Genomic DNA, 17848 nt, shown 5'->3' on the forward strand with positions numbered 1-17848 from the left:
TGAAACACCCCAACCTTTTTTGCTCTGGAAAATGCCCATTTTCCTACTGTAAATGCATCTCATTCCCTCCTGGCCATAGTAGACTGGACCGAGGTCAGTAACTACATTAAGTAGGGCTGAGCCATTTATGGTGTTTTGGGCTGAGCCATTTGTGGTGTTTTGTTTCTTGGTAAGCACATGACTCACACCCCAGGCCAGTGAGGGTCCTTTCTCAGAATTTGAAAAACCAGAGCTGGCCCAAAAGGCTTATTCCTTTTCTAGGACCAAGAGAGACGGGGGACATTAGGTTTGTTTGTGGCATAGTTCCTAGAAGAAGCCAGTGCAAGAGAAACAGAGATGGAGAGAGAAGATTCCAGGCAGTGTTCGAATCTCTGATTCCTGCTCTGTGAGGCTCAGGTGTGCTCTTGCCGTCTCAGAATCATGTGAACCTCTGTTCCAACATAGATTCCTTTCGGCCTCCACTAGTTTATTTCACCAAAAAAGAGAGACCTCGCTCATAAAGTGACTTCAAATAAGCTTGGTTTTAATTTACATTGTCAAAAGCTAACTTCCTTTTGATAAGTATCTCAAATATCCCACCCCAAATGCCAAGAAATAAAGTGACCACAAATGGCTGATGCATTTTTCCTAATAAAAGCAACAATTGTTCAAAATAATTTTTTGATCTATACCTAATATATTAGAACATTTATCCAGGCAACCCCCAAGGATCTCTTTCTTGTGGATCACCTTAGTCTAAATTGTATTTCCACTTCTCTCCTTCCTATCACGTGATTGCACTGAATGTATATTATCACTTTATTCAAATACTTTCTTCTCTAAAGCAAGAAGAAGTAAATCATTTGTCAGAAAAAGTACATATACTTTCTTATTTTCTTCTCTTAAGTTACATATAATTTCCCAGATGCCTACTCAAGCTTATAGTATCTCTAACCACAACTTATTTTAATAGTTTGGACTGTCCCTATTTGCTCTTTCAGATTTCCAAGTCCTTAAGGTTAAGCAGAAACCCTAATCCTTGTGTTTATCCAGACAAGTGCTAATTTCAAAGACAGCTATCTAAGCTGGTTAGTGGTTTTGTTCTTTGAAAAGAATCCTGGGTTTGCTTATAATAGCAGGGTTAATCATTGCACCAATAGTTTTTGGTTTGTTTTTTTGTTTTGTCTATACCTTCATAGAGAATCAGTCTCCCATTTCCTCCTGGGATTCCCCCTTTCCCCATTTCCTGTCAGATCTCAGTGGTACTCTAACCCCCTGCATTAGGAATAGAGTCATGGCCCAGGGCCAAGACAACCTGCACATGTATTCAAGTGGGCACATGACCTAAACCACCACAATTAGAGGACATTTCAAGACTTTTATGAATGCCGCCAACAGATACATTTTTTCTCTCTGCTGGACATGACCTTGAGGGACTGTGAGGCTGGCATTTCTGCAGCCATCTTACGATCATGAAAAGATCATCTGAGAATGAAGTCAGCCCAAGTCTTCTGAGAGGTAGAGAAAGGGAAACCAGGTCCTAATTACTTGCTAATTACCTAAGCCAAAAAAATGACTTTTTTGCTAAATGGATCTTTGTTACTTACAACCAAAAGATTCTTAACTGATGTTATACTTATCATGTGAAACTCAATTGAGTAAGAAGAAAAAGTGGATAAATACATGTGTATCTGTTTTTTTTTAAAAGAATAAGATCTGAGAAAGGAATGAAAACTCAGAATCTATTGGCCATATCAGCTTGTACCTATGTGTTTGCCATAATTATTTATCTGGAAAGAGAAACAAGGCTCTGAGCATTTTCTTCTAAGACATTCAGTCAGTGTCTTGGGACATCCAGAGTTGGAGACATTTAACCCAGTCCCTTACAATCTCTATGGCAACAATCTACTACAATAAAACAGTTGTTCTGAATAGTGACCTTGAGATGCGCTAAAGCCAGTCATCAGAAAAAGATGCATAGTCTTACAGAATATGAGATCTGGAGGCGTTACATCACCTACTGCTTAGTAATGCCATTTCCAACAGTATAATAGAAATACATATGTAGGGTTGAATCTTTAAATAACTAAAAGATTAAATATATGAAAACAATGGTTTTTCCAATGCCTTCCCTTCTTGATGAAAATCCCTTCGTGACAAAAACTTCTGCACAAGAGAGTTTTTACCATGGCTGGACCTTCTTAGGTCTTGGAGAACATAATAAACACTACCTATTTTACCCCATCCTGTAACTCCTATGCTGGGACTGGAAGAAAATGGAAGAAATTTACCATTAGCAGGTTCATCTGCATTCTACCCCTGTCCATAACTCTGAGAACTACTAGATGTAGCTTAAGCTAGATGTAGGGTAAGCCCCATCGGGGTGTGGCCCAGATCTGTCTTAATTCATTGACATATGACCAATGCCAAGCACAGTGTCTGCCACATATACTAGGTGCTCAATAAACTTTCTTTAAATAAACTTATATATGGATTTTGCATGAGTTTCTTATCCTTTCTTAGTTAGGCTAACTGCTGCAACAACCAGCAAAACCGCAGTGCCTTCATACAGTAAATGTTTACTTCTCACCTTTGTTACAGTCTCACTGTGGCCGATGAATGGGGAGAAATGTGTATGCTCCACAGTGCCATTCAGGGATACAGCCTCCTTCCAAGTAGTCGTGGTGGCTTCCCCATCCTTTGGGACCGTGGGCTCCTCTACTAGATTGAGGACACCCAGCCAGCCGGCAAGGAAAAAAGAATGTGGAAAACAGAGGATCATGCGCTAGGTTTCAAGGTTTCAGTGGCCAGCCCTGGAGGGGACTCAAATCACTTCCACTCACATCCCATTGGTCAGAACCAAGTTTTATGCAAGCTCACCACTGCAACTGCAGGAGAGCTGGGAACTATGCTCTAGCGGTGTGCCCTGGAAGAAGAGAAACTTGAACACTGGTGAATGTTAGCTTGCTTGGCTTCACTCTGAGCCCCAACTTCTTTTGAAAGAGGAATTAATCATTGCTATTTGCCAGCACTTCATGAAGATTAAATGAGGCAATAAATGTGGAAACACTTGATAAAGTGCCAGTTAAATATTAGCTATAAATATTCCTGGGTGATTTGGTTGGTTACGTTACCTCTGCCCATCATCTGTGAAACGCGTAGGCTGGAATGTTCTCTGAGAGTCCTTTCCAGCTCTAAAATGCTTAGATTCTGTGTTTCCTTTAAACTTTCAGCAAGTGCCTTTGAAATTTTGTTGACCCTTTAGGATCCTACATGTGATTCTACAAGCTAACCCTCCTGCCCTCAAATCCTCTTTCATTGCTATAATTTTGCCCATGATCTTTTTGAAGACATAACCTCTGTTTTATGTCATTTTAATTCTGTTATTTCCAACTATGGATTAAAGATAATCTTTGCCTTCCTATTACATTAGCCAGTTTTGGTCTGTTAGATTTATTTATTTATTTATTTATTTATTTATTTATTTATTTATTTATTTTGGGACAGAGTCTCACTCTGTAGACCAGGCTGGAGTGCAGTGGTATGATACGGTTCACTGCAATATCTGCCTCCTGGGTTCAAGTGATTCTCGTACCTCAGCCTCCGAATAGCTAGGATTACAGAGGTGCACTACCACGCCTGGCTAATTTTTTTTGTATTTTTAGTAGAGATAGGTTTTCACCATGTTTTCCAGGTTGGTCTTGAACTCCTACCCTCAAGTGATCTGCCTGCCTCGGCCTCCCAAAGTGCTGGGATTATAAGGGTGAGCCACTATGCCCAGTCTGGTCTGCTAGATTTCTTAACTTCAGAAGGAAATTGTAGCTGTGAGGAAAAGAACCCAAGAAGACATTTGACAGATTTGAAATATTAAAAACAAATATGATTAATCCTGCCTGGAAAGAGTCTATATAATAGAAGTTTGGTTCAATCTGTCTTTTTTACCTGTGGCTTCCTTAGCTGTCTTACCCCAGCTTCCCAGCCTTTTTTCTCCAGCTAAATTCCTCTTGCTGTCCATTGACAGCTGTTTTGAACCGTTCCTAGGGGAGTCAGCCAGGTGAAGTCTGTAATCTTCTATATTAAATTCAGGCAAGGGACTGACATTCATTAATGCTCAAGGGTATACTGGCTCCTAGGTCATTCACATAAGGGAGAGAAACTGGTCTATCCACTTCCATTCTAGCCCCTTCTAATCTTTCTCTGACCAAAACCAGGGTGCTCTATTTGCAGTGCAAATCTGATGTCATTTCTGTGCTTTCAACACTTTAGCATGTGTATTTAACTTTTTAAAAACTTTTTGATATATAATAGACAAATAATAAAATGCACAGATCTTCAGTACAGTTTGATGAGTTTTGATATACCTGTGAAACCACCACCCTAAACAAGATAATAGACTACTATCATCTCAGAAAGTTCCCTTGCTCCCCATTTCCTGCCATTTCACCCTCTTCTTACCCACTACCCCAAGAGGCAACCAGTTTCTGATTTTTGTCACCATAGATTGATTTTATCTATTTTTGGATTTCATACACAGTCATACAAGATAGACTTTTTTGTGTCAGGCTAATTTTATTTATTTATTTATTTATTTATTTATTTATTTATTTATTTATTTATTTTTTGAGACGGAGTCTGGCTCTGTCGCCCAGGCTGGAGTGCAGTGGCCGGATCTCAGCTCACTGCAAGCTCCGTCTCCCGGGTTTACGACATTCTCCTGCCTCAGCCTCCAGAGTAGCTGGGACTACAGGCACCTGCCACCTCGCCCGGCTAGTTTTTTTTTGTATTTTTTAGTAGAGACGGGGTTTCACCAGGTTAACCAGGATGGTCTCGATCTCCTGACCTCGTGATCCGCCCAACTCGGCCTCCCAAAATGCTGGGATTACAGGCTTGAGCCACCGCGCCCGGCCTGTCAGGCTAATTTTACTGCACATAATCTTTGAGATTTTCCTGTGGTGGTACGTGATCAGTAGTCTGTTTTATTTATTTATTTATTTATTTATTTATTTATTTATTTATTCATTCATTCATTCATTCATTCATTCATTCATTCATTTATATGAAGTTTTGCTCTTGTTGCCCAGGCTGGAATGCAGTGGTGCGAGCTTACCACAACCTCCGCCTCCTGGGTTCAAGCAATTCTTCTGGCTCAGCCTCCCGAGTAGCTGGGATTACAGACATGTGCTACCATGCCCAGCTAATTTTGTATTTTTAGTGGAGATGGGGTTTCTCCATGTTGGTCAGGCTGGTCTCAAACTCCCAACCTCAGGTGATCTGCCCGCCTCAGTCTCCCAAAGTGCTGGGATTACAGGAGTGAGCTATTGTGCCTGGCTAAGTCTGTTGCTTTTAAATGCTGAATGTGAAAGCTGTATGAATATATAGCCTTTTTTTTTTTTTTTTTTTTTTTGATACAGAGTCTTGCTCTGTCACCCAGGTTGGAGTACAGTGGCACGTTCTGGGCTCACTGCAACCTCCGCCTGCTGGGTTCAAGCGATTCTCCTGCCTCAGCCTCCCAAGTAGCTGAGATTACAGGCATGTGCCACCACAATTGGCTAATTTTTGTATCATTAGCAGAGACGGGATTTCACCGTATTGGCAGGCTGGTCTCAAACTCCTGACCTCAGGTGATCTGCCCACCTCAGTCTCCCAAAGTGCTGGGATTTCAGGCGTAAGCCACTGTGCCCAGCCTATGGCAATTTATTTATCCACTCTCCTGTTGATCGACATTTGGGTTGGTTCTAGCTTGGAGCTATTTTAAGCCTGCTATGAATATTTGTCTTCAAGTCCTTTGTGGATATAAGTTTTCATTTCTCTCAGGTAAATACCTGTGAGTAGACTCACCAGATCATAGGGCCTTTGATAGTCTAAAGACCCATTGTTTTTAGGATGAAGACCCAAACCTAAGGCCCTGCGAGGTCCTGACCACTTCTCTGGAGGCATCCTGCACACTTGCCCCTTCCCTTAACTCTGAATTTCAGCCTCTGTGTATATATTCTTCCCTCTGCCCAGAACATGCTTCCTTTGCTCTCTTCCTGTTAACCTTGACTCATCCTTCAGATCTAAATGCTAGCAACATTAAGGTAAAGCCCCTTATCATAGGCATTCCCAACTCTGTTCTTGATGCCCTAGCACTTACCAAGACTGTGGCTTTATATTGACATGTATGAGTATTTGTTTAATGTTTGCTTCTCATGCAACAGCAAGCGTCACTAGGGTAGATGTTGTGTCTGTTTTATTCACACAGTGCCTAGCCTAGCTTCTGGCACATACTAATCACTCAATAAACCATTGTTGGACGCATGAATGATGACTGCTCTATACCCCACTGCGAATCTTCTTCTCTGCTTTGGTGAAGTCCCATTTGGTCACCCAGAGAAGAAACCCTCCGTGCCCTCATCATGGATTTCTTCATGACCTGGACACAGCAAGAGGGGAAAAGACCAGGCAATCAGTTACGTTCAGGCTACCTGGCTTCCAGGAAAGAGAAAAGCTTAAACTTCAATCTTGATCATTCTTGTCCTAAACCATTATGTAAACCAAATTCCTGCTAAACAGGCTTCCGATCCAAATAAGACAACAAGGCAATGCAGTTAGCAAATATTTCACCTTGAAGGAGGCCAAGAGATTTGCTCCTGGTGTTTTTTCCCTTTGGTTTGTCTTCTGGAACAACCGGGTACTGGGGGCATTCTCAAGATGGCACCACATTTCTTGGAAAGTGGGATTGTTTCTTGGTAGAAAGTTATTCCAGAGGCCGGGTGCGATGGCTCATGCCTGTAATCTCAGCACTTTGGGAGGCCGAGGCAGGCGGATCACCTGAGGTCAGGAGTTCGAGACCAGCCTGGCCAACATGGTGAAACCCCATCTCTACTAAAAATACAAAAAAATTAGCTGGGTGTGGTGGCGCATGCCTGTCATCCCAGCTACTCAGGAGGTTGAGGCAGGAGAATCACTTGAACCTGGGAGGCAGAGGTTGCAGTGAGCCAAGAATGCGCCATTGCACTCCAGTCTGGACGATAAGAGTAAAACTCCGTCTCAAAACAAACCAACAAACAAACAAACAAAAAAACAAAAGAAAAATTACAAGCCATAATGCTTTTCCATCAATAAAATTTGTTTCCCATGTGGAAATGCACAACCATGGGGCATTTTTACTGTTTGAGTGGCCAGAGTGGAGGTGCTGAGTCGAAAGGCACGTTTAACAACATGTTGTTATTGTGAGCAAGGCTATTGAGGGATGTGTTTTGCTATGCATGCCCCCAGAATCCCAATATGTGCAGTAAAGATGATTCCTTCACATGACTATCTTTCTCATGGATAATTTCCTCCCCAGGTAGGCTCTTTGTCTGTCTCGAATGATAATAAGAGTAGACAAGCGTGTGGATACTAAGTTTTGTCTTTGCAAAAAGAGTGCAAATGGAAGTGATTCTACAGATGAACTGTAAGTGTTAAAGGAAACATTAGTTTGTATCACCACCAGACTACTTTTATTGCCACCAGAAAATGAAAGTGTTTTAGAAAACAGCAAATCCCTATAAAAAGAATAGAATGATGTCCACCAGTCTTGAAACAGGGATGGGTGATTGTTGAAGAGGATTTGAGGAAGTCAAAGGTGATAACATACATTAGAAAGTTTTTTGGGGGACAGGTGATGGATTGCTTTTTATTTTAAAATATTTATTATTATTCTTTTGTACTTGATATTACCCAAAAGGCCGAGAAGCGATTATTATTATTTTTTGAGACAGGGACTCACTCAGTCACTCAGGCTGGTGTGCAGTGGTGCTCACTGCAACCTCATCCTCCCGGGTTCAAAGGATTCTCCTGCTTCAGCCTCCTGGGTGCATGCCACTGTGCCTGGCTGATTTTTTAAATTTTTTGTAGAGATAGTATCTCACTGTGTTGCCTAGGTTGGCCTCAAACTCCTGGGTTTAAGCTATCCTCCTGCCTCAGCCTCCCAAAGTGCTGGCATTACAGGCGTGAGCCACTGCACCCAGCCTGGATTGCTTTTGTAATTAAAACAGAAAATGATTTAAAAATCTGGCAGAGAAATGAAGGTTAACATAAAACAACAACAACATAGATGATGTTAACACTCCTGGAAAAGCATTGAATGGAAGAAGGAAAGAAGATGAAAACAACTCTTTCCCCTCCCCCAAAATAAACAACAAAAAACTTGATCTTGAATATGGGCCCATGGAAGAAACTCTCTTTCAGGACATTTTAGATGGAAATAGAGTCCATATGCAGTAGTGGGCGTGCGTTCATCTAAAATGAACTTCTGTTAATAGTTTTAGAGCACTTTGTGTGTGCTAAATTTTTTTTCTGAGATCTTGGTTTGAGGGTCTTTCCTAATTTAAGATAATTTTATTCGTTCACTGTTTTGTTAGGTGAAGAGTTGGAAATATTTCTGTCTCATTAAACAGTGTTGATTCAAAGACAGACCACCTGCCTGATTTCCTACTCTCGTCCTCTAAAATAAAGACAAGCAACTGTGGGCACTCCTGAAAAGTGTGTTCCTTGTCCACTTGAGCTCATTTTTAAAGAATGACTCATGGCCAATCTGCACTCCAGCCTTTGATACTTAAGAGTGAGTGAGAGAGAGTGTGTGTGTGTGTAGAGGAATGGTGGAGAGAGGTACAAAAAGAAAATGAACAAAGAAGTATGGGTTGGAAGCCATACTCTGAGCTAAGTGCTGCACTTAACTGGAAATTCGAGGCCGACCTACAACTACAATGCTATAAAACTAAGATCAGGACAAAGCCATCGAAGTCTAAGGTTACTCTGGGGGATAGATACATGGGTCTGAAGCAAATGACACTATGCCTCAGTGTGTGGGCAAACCTAGCTTTGAGGAGTCTGGGGAAATGTTATAATTTTGGAAACCCTCTTAAAGAAAGAATACAATTTTAGGATGCAAATACAGATACTCCTCAACTTAGATGGAATTGCATCCTGATATACTTCCCATAAATCGAAAATACCCTAAGTCAGAAATGTGGTCAGGTATGGTGGCTCATGCCTGTAATCCTAGCATTTTGAGAGGCCAAGGTGGGAGGATTGCTTGAGCCCAGGAGCTCTAGATCAGCCCGGGCAACATAATAAGACCCTGTCTCTACAAAAAAATTTAAAAATTAGCCAAGTGTGGTGGCATGTGCCTGTAGTCCTAGCTACTTGGGAGATGGAGGTGGGAGGATCACTTGAGCCTGGGAAGTAGAGACTGCAGTGAGCCATGATGGCACTACTGCACTCCAGCTTGGGCAACAGAGTGAGACCCTGTCTCTCTCTCTTAAAAAAAAAAAAAAAAAAAAAGGAAAAAAAAGGAAATGCACCTATCAGCCCAGCCTACCTTAACTGTGCTCAGGACACTTACATGAGCCTACAGTTGGACAAAATCATTGAACACAAGTGTGTTTTATAATAAAGTGTAGAGCATCTCATGTAATGTACTGAATACAGTACGTTGTAGAATACAGTATCAGTTGTTTACCCTTGTGATCTTGTGGCTGGCTGGGAGCTGCAGTTGATACCACTGCCCAGCATCTTGAGAGTATCTACTGCATATTGCTAGCCCAGGAAAAGATCCCAATTCAAAATGCCAAGGACGATTTCTACTGAGTGTATATCACTTTTACACCATTGTAAAGTCAAAAAATCATAAGTTGGGGTCCATCTGTACAATAACAAGATGACGTGGTAGTGATTACTAAACACATAAATATATCCACTACACCTGACTTCGTGTATCCCTAAGCCAACTTTCCCTAAGCCAGACTCCATAGTGTCCAGGGGCACTCCAGTGTTCTCTGACACAAGAGAGATTGTGATGGAAGAAAAGTCAGAGAGAAAGGACATATTTGTTAAAATGCATGGCCAGGTGGCTGATGTCTGTAATCACAGCACTTTGGGAGGCAGAGGTAGGCGGATCACCTGAGGTCAGGAGTTCGAGACCAGCCTGGCCAACACAGTGAAACCTCATCTCTATTAAAAAATACAAAAATTAGCCGGGTATGGTAGCAGGCGCCTGTAATCCCAGCTACTCAGGAGGCTGAGGCAGGAGAATCACTTGAATCTAGGAGGCAGAGGTTGCAGTGAGCTGAGAGCTTGCCGTTGCACACCAGCCTGGGCAACAAGAGTGAAATTCCATCTCAAAAACTAAAGGCTGGGCGCAGTGGCTCATGCCTGTAATCCTAGTACTTTGCGAGGCCAAGGCGGGCAGATTTCCTGAGCTCTAGAGTTCGAGAGCAGCCTGGGCAACACGGTGAAACCCCATCTCTACTAAAATACAAAAACAAAAACAAAAACAAAACAAAACAAAACAAAAAACAGCCAGGCATGGCAGCATGCACCCGTAGTCCCAACGACTTGGGAGGCTGAGGCAGGAGAATCACTTGAACTCGGGAGGTGGAGGTTACAGTGAGCTGAGATCACAACACTGCACTCCAGACTGGGTGACAGAGCAAGGCTCTGTCTCCAAAAATATATATATATTTTTTTATTTCTCAAAAGGTATGTACACTTTCCATTTTGGTACTGGCAAAATGCCCTCAGAAAAGTTGATGCCTGTGGGCTCACAATGGTACACAAGTGTTCTCTCATCCCTCAACAAAACTGAGATTCTTTTTTAATCCCTGTAAACCTGTTGGGTGAAAAATAGCTTATTGTCAATTATACTTGCTATTTTTATTATTAGCTTGATGGCTAATTTTGTGTGTCAATTTGGTTAGGCTCTGGTACCCAGTTTTTGGTCAAACACCAGTCTAGATGTTGCTGTGATGGTATTTTTTTAGATGAGACTAATATTTAGGCATATGGTGGATCATGCCTGTAATCCCAGCATTTGAGAGGATCACTTGAGCCCAGAAGTTCAAGATCAGCCTGGGCGACATGACAAAACCTTGTCTCTACAAAAAAAAAAAAAAAAAGAAAGAAAGAAAGAAAAAGAAAGTTAGCTGGGCATGGTGGTGTGCACCTGTAGTCCCAGCTACCTGGGAGGCTGAGGTGGGAGGATCACTTGAGCCTTGGAGGTTAAGTCTGCAGTGAGCCATAACTGTGCTACTGCATTCCAGTCTGGGCAACATAGTGAGACCCTGTCTCAAACAAAACAAAACAAAACAAAACAATATTTAAATCAGTAGACTGAGTAAAGCAGATTACCTCCATAACGTGGGTAGGTTTTGTGCTCCTTATGAGAATCTAATACCTGATGATCTGAGGTGGAACAGTTTCATACCGAAACCATCCCCCACCACCCCTGGTCTGTAGAAAAATTGTCTTTCATGAAACTGGTCCCTGGTGCCCAAAACATTGGGGACCCCTGTCCTAGAAGAACTCATGTTGGGATTAAGAGTGTATCTGCCATCATCCATGTGTCCTCCACATGAGGGATGCCCTCTTGCTCCTCCACTACCTTTTCTTCCACATCTCAGACATCTTTGAGGGCCTCTGTTTCTTGAAAGAGGTGGTGGTCTCCACCTACCCACCTACCACCACTTTCAAAAGATAGTTCGTTGGCTTGCTCTACTTGAATTGCTTTTCCATCCAAAGACTTTCCATTCATATCATTGGCAGCATTGTTAGCATCTGCAGGGCTCTCAAAAGTAATCAGTGCAAAGTCTCTTGACTTGATTTCCCCATCCTTCATCAAAAGAACTTCCACATAGTGGCCAAATACTGCTTCAAGAGCCTTTCCATTGGGTTCTGTATTAAGGCCACCTATGAACAACTTGCCAGGTGGATCTGCTTCCACAATTTTGCTTCTTTTCCAGATTTTCTGAGATCTTGCCTTTATGCTTCCCTGGGTGATCACTAATCTAAATGTCTCTTTATATATAAGTACACATACACACATACACACACACACACACACACACACATATACACACCCATCCTATGGGTTCTGCTTCTCTGAAGAACCTTGTCTAATACAATTAGTGAGGTTACCTAGGTCAAATGTTTATTGGTCATCTGTATTTCATTTCATCTTGTTCCCTTCCCCCTTCCATTTCCTCCTTCCTCTTCCTCCTCCTTTCCTTCTCTTTTTGTTCTTTGCCCAGATCTTTTTTTAGATCCTCTGTGTGAACAGGCATCCCCCAAAGTGAGGGGCTCTGGCCTATGTTCCCTAATTTGCTAGGAGTGAAGAGCCTTTTTGACTAGGGACTACCAGTGAGACTGTGCGAATAAATACATTAAATAAACAAAGCTAAGTAATGGAGAAGGCTGCTTAGTTATGGGAACTGACTTTCAAAACCAGTTCCTCCTTCATTTATCAGTTAACCGCCGAATGCAGAATTTCCTGTTGTTTCTTTGTTTTCCTTTTTTTTCTTTTTTTTCCTTTCCTTCATAGCAAGTGATGTCATCACAGCTACCTAGAAGAACGATTTCCCACAGTGACGGAGGTTCTTTGATGTCACTAGGATTACAAAAGCCAGCAAAGAAATTCGCTATCAGTATTTGTTGCCAGAAATTACAAAGCAAATTAATTTCAAGCTTTCTGGGAAAGAAACCCTTCAGTGAAAGTAAACATTTAAGAAATTATTATTGTACAAGGAAATTCTGTCCTTTATCTGCCAGAGACAGAATGCCTGCAACCTCAAGGTACTAAATAAACAGACCTGGTAGAAGAGAGTTCTATTTTGGGGATATTTAGTGGGCTAAGTATCTGTGCCAGTGGCACCCAACCTTTTTGGCACCAGGGACCTATTTCATGGAAGATCATTTTTCCACAGACTGGGGTGGGGGATGATTTGGGGATGAAATGGTTTCACCTCAGATCATCACACATTAGATTCTCATAAGCAGCGGGCAACCTAGATCCCTCACATGTTCAGTTCACAATAGGGTTCGTGCTCCTGTGAGAATCTAGTGGCGCCACTGATGCGATAGGAAGCCATGCTCAGGTGGTAATGATCGCTCACCGGCCGCTCAATTCCTGCTGTGTGGTCTGGTTTCTAGCAGGCCATGGATAGGTACTGGTTCACAGCTGGGGGATTGGAGACTCCTGATCTGTGCCAAAATGCTGACTATCTTCAGATTGGCTAGGTTGGTAACTGGACTATTTTTCAAGCAACCAGACCTCTCCTGATGAAGCTTTGAAGTGTCTCGCTTTCTCTATCCTAGGTCAGATCTCCTGAACAGGGTCTCCCTTCCCTTTAATGGAAGTAGAGGTGCTAGTTTTCTGTGACTGCTGTAACAAATTACCACAAACTGGGTGGCTCGAAACCCCAGAAATTTATTCTCTCACAGTTCTGAGGCCAAAAGTCCAAACTCAAGGTGTCGGCAGGACTGGCTCCCTCTGCAGCATGCGGGGAGAGTGAGTTCCACGCCTGGCTCCTGTCTTCTGGAGGCTGCCACCATCCTTGGCATTCCTTAGCTCATAGGTGCATCCCTCTGATCTCTACCTCCATTTGCACGGCCCCTTCTCCATGGGTCTTCTCCCTTCTCTTCATGTCTCTTCTTTTCTTTTTTCTTTTTTTTTTTTTTGAGTCAGGGTCTTGCTCTGTTGCCCAGGCTGGAGTGCAGTGACACTGTCATGGCTTATTGTAGCCTTAATGTCCCAGGCTCGGACGATCCTCCTGCCTCAGCACCCCAAGTAGCTAGGACTACAGGCATGTGCCACAATGTCTGGTTGAATTTTCAGTTTTTAGTAGAGATTGGGGTTCTCATTATGTTATCCAGGCTGGTTTTGAACTCCTCAGCTAAAGCAATCCTCCTGTCTCGGCCTCCCAAAGTGCTGGGATTACAGGCGTGAGCTACTATGCCTGGTCATGTATCTTTTATGGTGATACTTACCATTGGATTTAGGGCCCACTCTAACCAGGATGTTAGATCATATTCTCAGGTGAAAGGGGTTAGGGCATGGACATATCTTTTTATGCCACAATTTAACCCACTACAGTGGATAAGGGTTTATGACCGCCTGGCCCCATCTTCTCCCAGAGGTGATGGTGACTCTTGAGAGCTGACTCTTTCAAGTGGTGGCATGTGGAATCTTCACAAGTTCATTCATTCATTACTGTAATGGGCTGAATTGTGCTCTCCCGCTGCTCTCAAAGTCATGTCTTGAAGTCCTAACTCAACACTCAGTACCTCAGAATGTGACTGTATTTAGAGGTGGGGCCTGTATTAGTCCATTTTTATGCTGCTGATAAAGACATACCTAAGACCGGGCAATTTATAAAGAAAAAGAGGCTTAATGGACTCACAGTTCCACGTGGCTGGGGAACGCCTCACAATCACGGAGGAAGGCAAAAGGCACATCTTACAACACAGCAGACAAGACAGAATGAGAACAAAGTGAAAGGGGTTCCCCCTTAAAAAACCACCAGATCTTGTGAGACTTGTTCAATACCATGAGAACAGTATGGGGGAAACTCCTCCCATGATTCAATTATCTGCCATGGGGTCCTTACAACAGGTGGGAATTATGAGAGCTACAATTCAAGATGAGATTTGGGTGGGGACACAGCCGAACCATATCAAGGTCTTTAAATTGGTATTAAGGTTAAATGAGGTCATTGGGGTGGGCCCTGATGCAACATGACTGGTGTCCTTATAAGAGGGGGAGTTGAGGAGAAGGCAGCCATCTGCAAACCAAGGAGAGAGAACTCAGAAGAAATCAATGCTGCCAACAACTTGATCTCAGACTTCTAGCCTCCAGGACTATGACAAAGTGTATTTCTGTTGTTGAAGCCACTCAGTCTGTGGTACTTTGTTACAGCAGCCCTTGGGAACCAGTGCAGTTGCTAAGAACCCACTCTCTGCCACATCTTCCACAAGGCAGAGGCACATCCTGCCTGGGGACTGGCTGTGAGTCTGGAGATAATTACCATTTTAGTCCAGATAGCTCACCAACCACCCCCAGAGCAGGACTATTTGTTTCTTTTTTTTGTTTGTTTGTTTGTTTTTTTGTTGTTGTTTTTTTTTTTTTTTGAGACGAAGTCTCGCTCTGCCGCCCAGGCTGGAGTGCAGTGGCCGGATCTCAGCTCACTGCAAGCTCCGCCTCCCGGGTTTACGCCATTCTCCTGCCTCAGCCTCCCGAGTAGCTGGGACTGACAGGCGTCCGCCACCTCGCCTGGCTAGATTTTTGTATTTTTTAGTAGAGACGGGGTTTCACCGTGTTCGCCAGGATGGTCTCGATCTCCTGACCTCGTCATCCGCCCGTCTCAGCCTCCCAAAGTGCTGGGATTACAGGCTTGAGCCACCGCGCCCGGCCAGGACTATTTGTTTCTTACTAACATTTCAGTGATATGGTTTATTATTCTAAAGATTTGGGTGTAAACAAGAGTTTATTATGTCTTCAAATATAAAAAGCTACAGTAAACAGCTGATTTTTGAAAGTATAATGAGGAAGATGCCATAGAAACTGTGAAAGAGTTCAGTGAAACTAGAGGAGTCCACCCAGGCTTAGACGATGTGATGTTTAAACTGGGATCAAAAATGAATAAATCACGGGTGAGCGAGGAGGAATGTTCCAGTCAGGGAAAAGTAAAAGTCTAAAGAAAGCCTGAGCAACATGGTGAAACCCTGCCTCTAGGAAAAACACAAAAAATTAGCTGGGCGTGGTGGTGCGCCTATTGTTCCAGCCACTCAGGAGGCTGAAGTGAGAGGATTGTTTAAGACGGGGAGGTGGGGAGTGCACTGAGCTGTGATTGCACCACTGCACTCCATCCTAGGTGACAGAGTCAGAACCTGTCTCAAAAAAAAAAAAGTCTAAAGCAGAAAAATGTTCAAAAAAACTAGAGAAAGCTGCGGAGATAGGCTGGGCCATATTGTGAAAGGACAATGAGAAGACGCCAAAGGGTTTTGGGCAGGGATGTTCTTACCGGAAAGATCATTCTGACTGCAGTGTGGAGCCAGAGTTAGACAGGGGAAGACTAGAACCCGGAGACTGTCCCAGGGGTCTGCGAAGGGGGATGGTGGATGGGGTGAGAGATTGAGTGCAGATGGAGAGAAATGGAAGAATTAGATATTTAGGAAGTTGAAGAAAACACATTTCCTCATTAGTTCAGTGTAGAAGGGTTGAGGAGGAGCAAGGAGTTAAGTACGATTTGGATAATTTGATGGGTAATGAGTCTTTTACTTTGGGGTATATTGGAGATGCTTATGGGTGAAGGGATTATATTTATCAGGATTTCCATGGTTGCAAGTGACAGAAACTGATTTCAAATAATTTAAGGATAAAGGACTGATGTGAAGAAACAGAGCTGCACTACCCCTCTTTATTTCTCTTTTTAAAATTTTCACTTCTCTCGGTGTATTGGCCTCACTCTTTCCTACTGCAGACTTGCTTCCTCCAGGCAATGGAGAGAAGGTGGTATTGTCGCAACTTGACATTTACATCTTCCCAGCTCAGGGACTCTAGGAGACAGAGCTTTTTTCTCCCAGCATCTTAGTTTGAATTTCACTGTGCAAGGTTTAGCCCCATCCAATTTTAACATTTCTGAAATCGGAAGCATCTTTTAATAGATGGCATCTTCCTTTTTTGTTGTTTCAATTGGCAGTATTATTTCTTAGTGATGGATAAAATAATAGTGTTTCTTACTGTAATGGAGTCTTAGATGTAATGAAATCCATATAAAATTTTAGAGAAGGGCTCTGATTGGTTTGGTGTGTGTCATTGACTGTCCCTGGGCCAATCATGGTGACCCAAGAGATAGGGGAGTATGATGATTGGTACTGGGATACAGGCCTATCCCTGTGGCCAGTGCTATAGGGTGTTATGGTTGAAAATCCCGTCTGAACTACACTTAGCAGGGAGTGGCAGTTGCTGCAAATAACACATGAAGCTGCTCAGGCCCAAACACACGATGATGAGTGCTTGAGAAAACAGTGAGTTCAATGTAGACTGGTGGCTACACTGGCTGGTGAGATACTGTATTAGTCTGTTCTCACACTGCCATAAAGAATGACCTGAGAATGGGTTATTTATTTATTTAGAGATAGAGTCTCACTCTGTCACCCAGGCTGGAGTGCAATGGCACAATCTTGGCTCACTACAGCCTCCACCTCCTGGGTTCAAGCAATTCTTGTGCCTCAGCCTCCAGAGTAGCTAGGACTACAGGCATGCACCACCATGCCAGACTAATTTTTGTATTTTTAGTAGAGACACGGTCTCACCATATTGGCCAGGCTAGTCTTGAACTCCTGACCTCAGGTGATCCACCTGCCTTGGCCTCCCAAAGTGCTGAGATTACAGGCATGAGCCACCGTGCCCAGCCGAGGCTGGGTACTTTATAAAGAAAAGAGGTTTAATTGACTCATGGTTCCACAGGATGCATAGGAAGCATGGCTGGGAAGGCCTCAGGAAGCTTACAATCATGGTGGACGGTGAAGGAGAAGCAGGCATGTCTTACATGGCCAGAGAAAGAGGAAGAGCTAGAGAAGGGGGAAGTGCTACACACTTTTTTGTTGTTGTTTTTTGTTTTTTGTTTTTTTGAGACAGAGTCTCAGTCTATTGCCAGGCTGGAGTGCAGTGGTGCGATCTCGGCTTACTGCAAGCTCCGACACCCTGGTTCAAGCAACTGCCTCAGCCTCCCAATTAGCTGGGATTACAGGCACACACCCAGATAATTTTTGTATTTTTGGTAGAGATGGTGTTTCACCATGTTGACCTGGCTGGTCCCGAATTCTTGACCTCAGGTGATCCACTTGCCTCAGCCTCTCAAAGTGCTGGCATTACAGGCGTGAGTCGCTGCGCCCAGCTGCTACACACTTTTATAAACAACCAGACTTTGTGAGAACTTACTCATGAGAATGGCAAGGGGGAAATCTGCCCTCATGATCCAATCACCTCCCATCAGGCCCCTCTTCCAACATTGAGTATTAAAATTCGATATGAGATTTGGGCGGGGACACAGACCCGAATCATATCAGA

The sequence above is a fragment of the Rhinopithecus roxellana genome, chromosome 10 (genome assembly GCF_007565055.1).
Source record: "Rhinopithecus roxellana isolate Shanxi Qingling chromosome 10, ASM756505v1, whole genome shotgun sequence".
Classification (NCBI taxonomy): Eukaryota; Metazoa; Chordata; class Mammalia; order Primates; family Cercopithecidae; genus Rhinopithecus; species Rhinopithecus roxellana.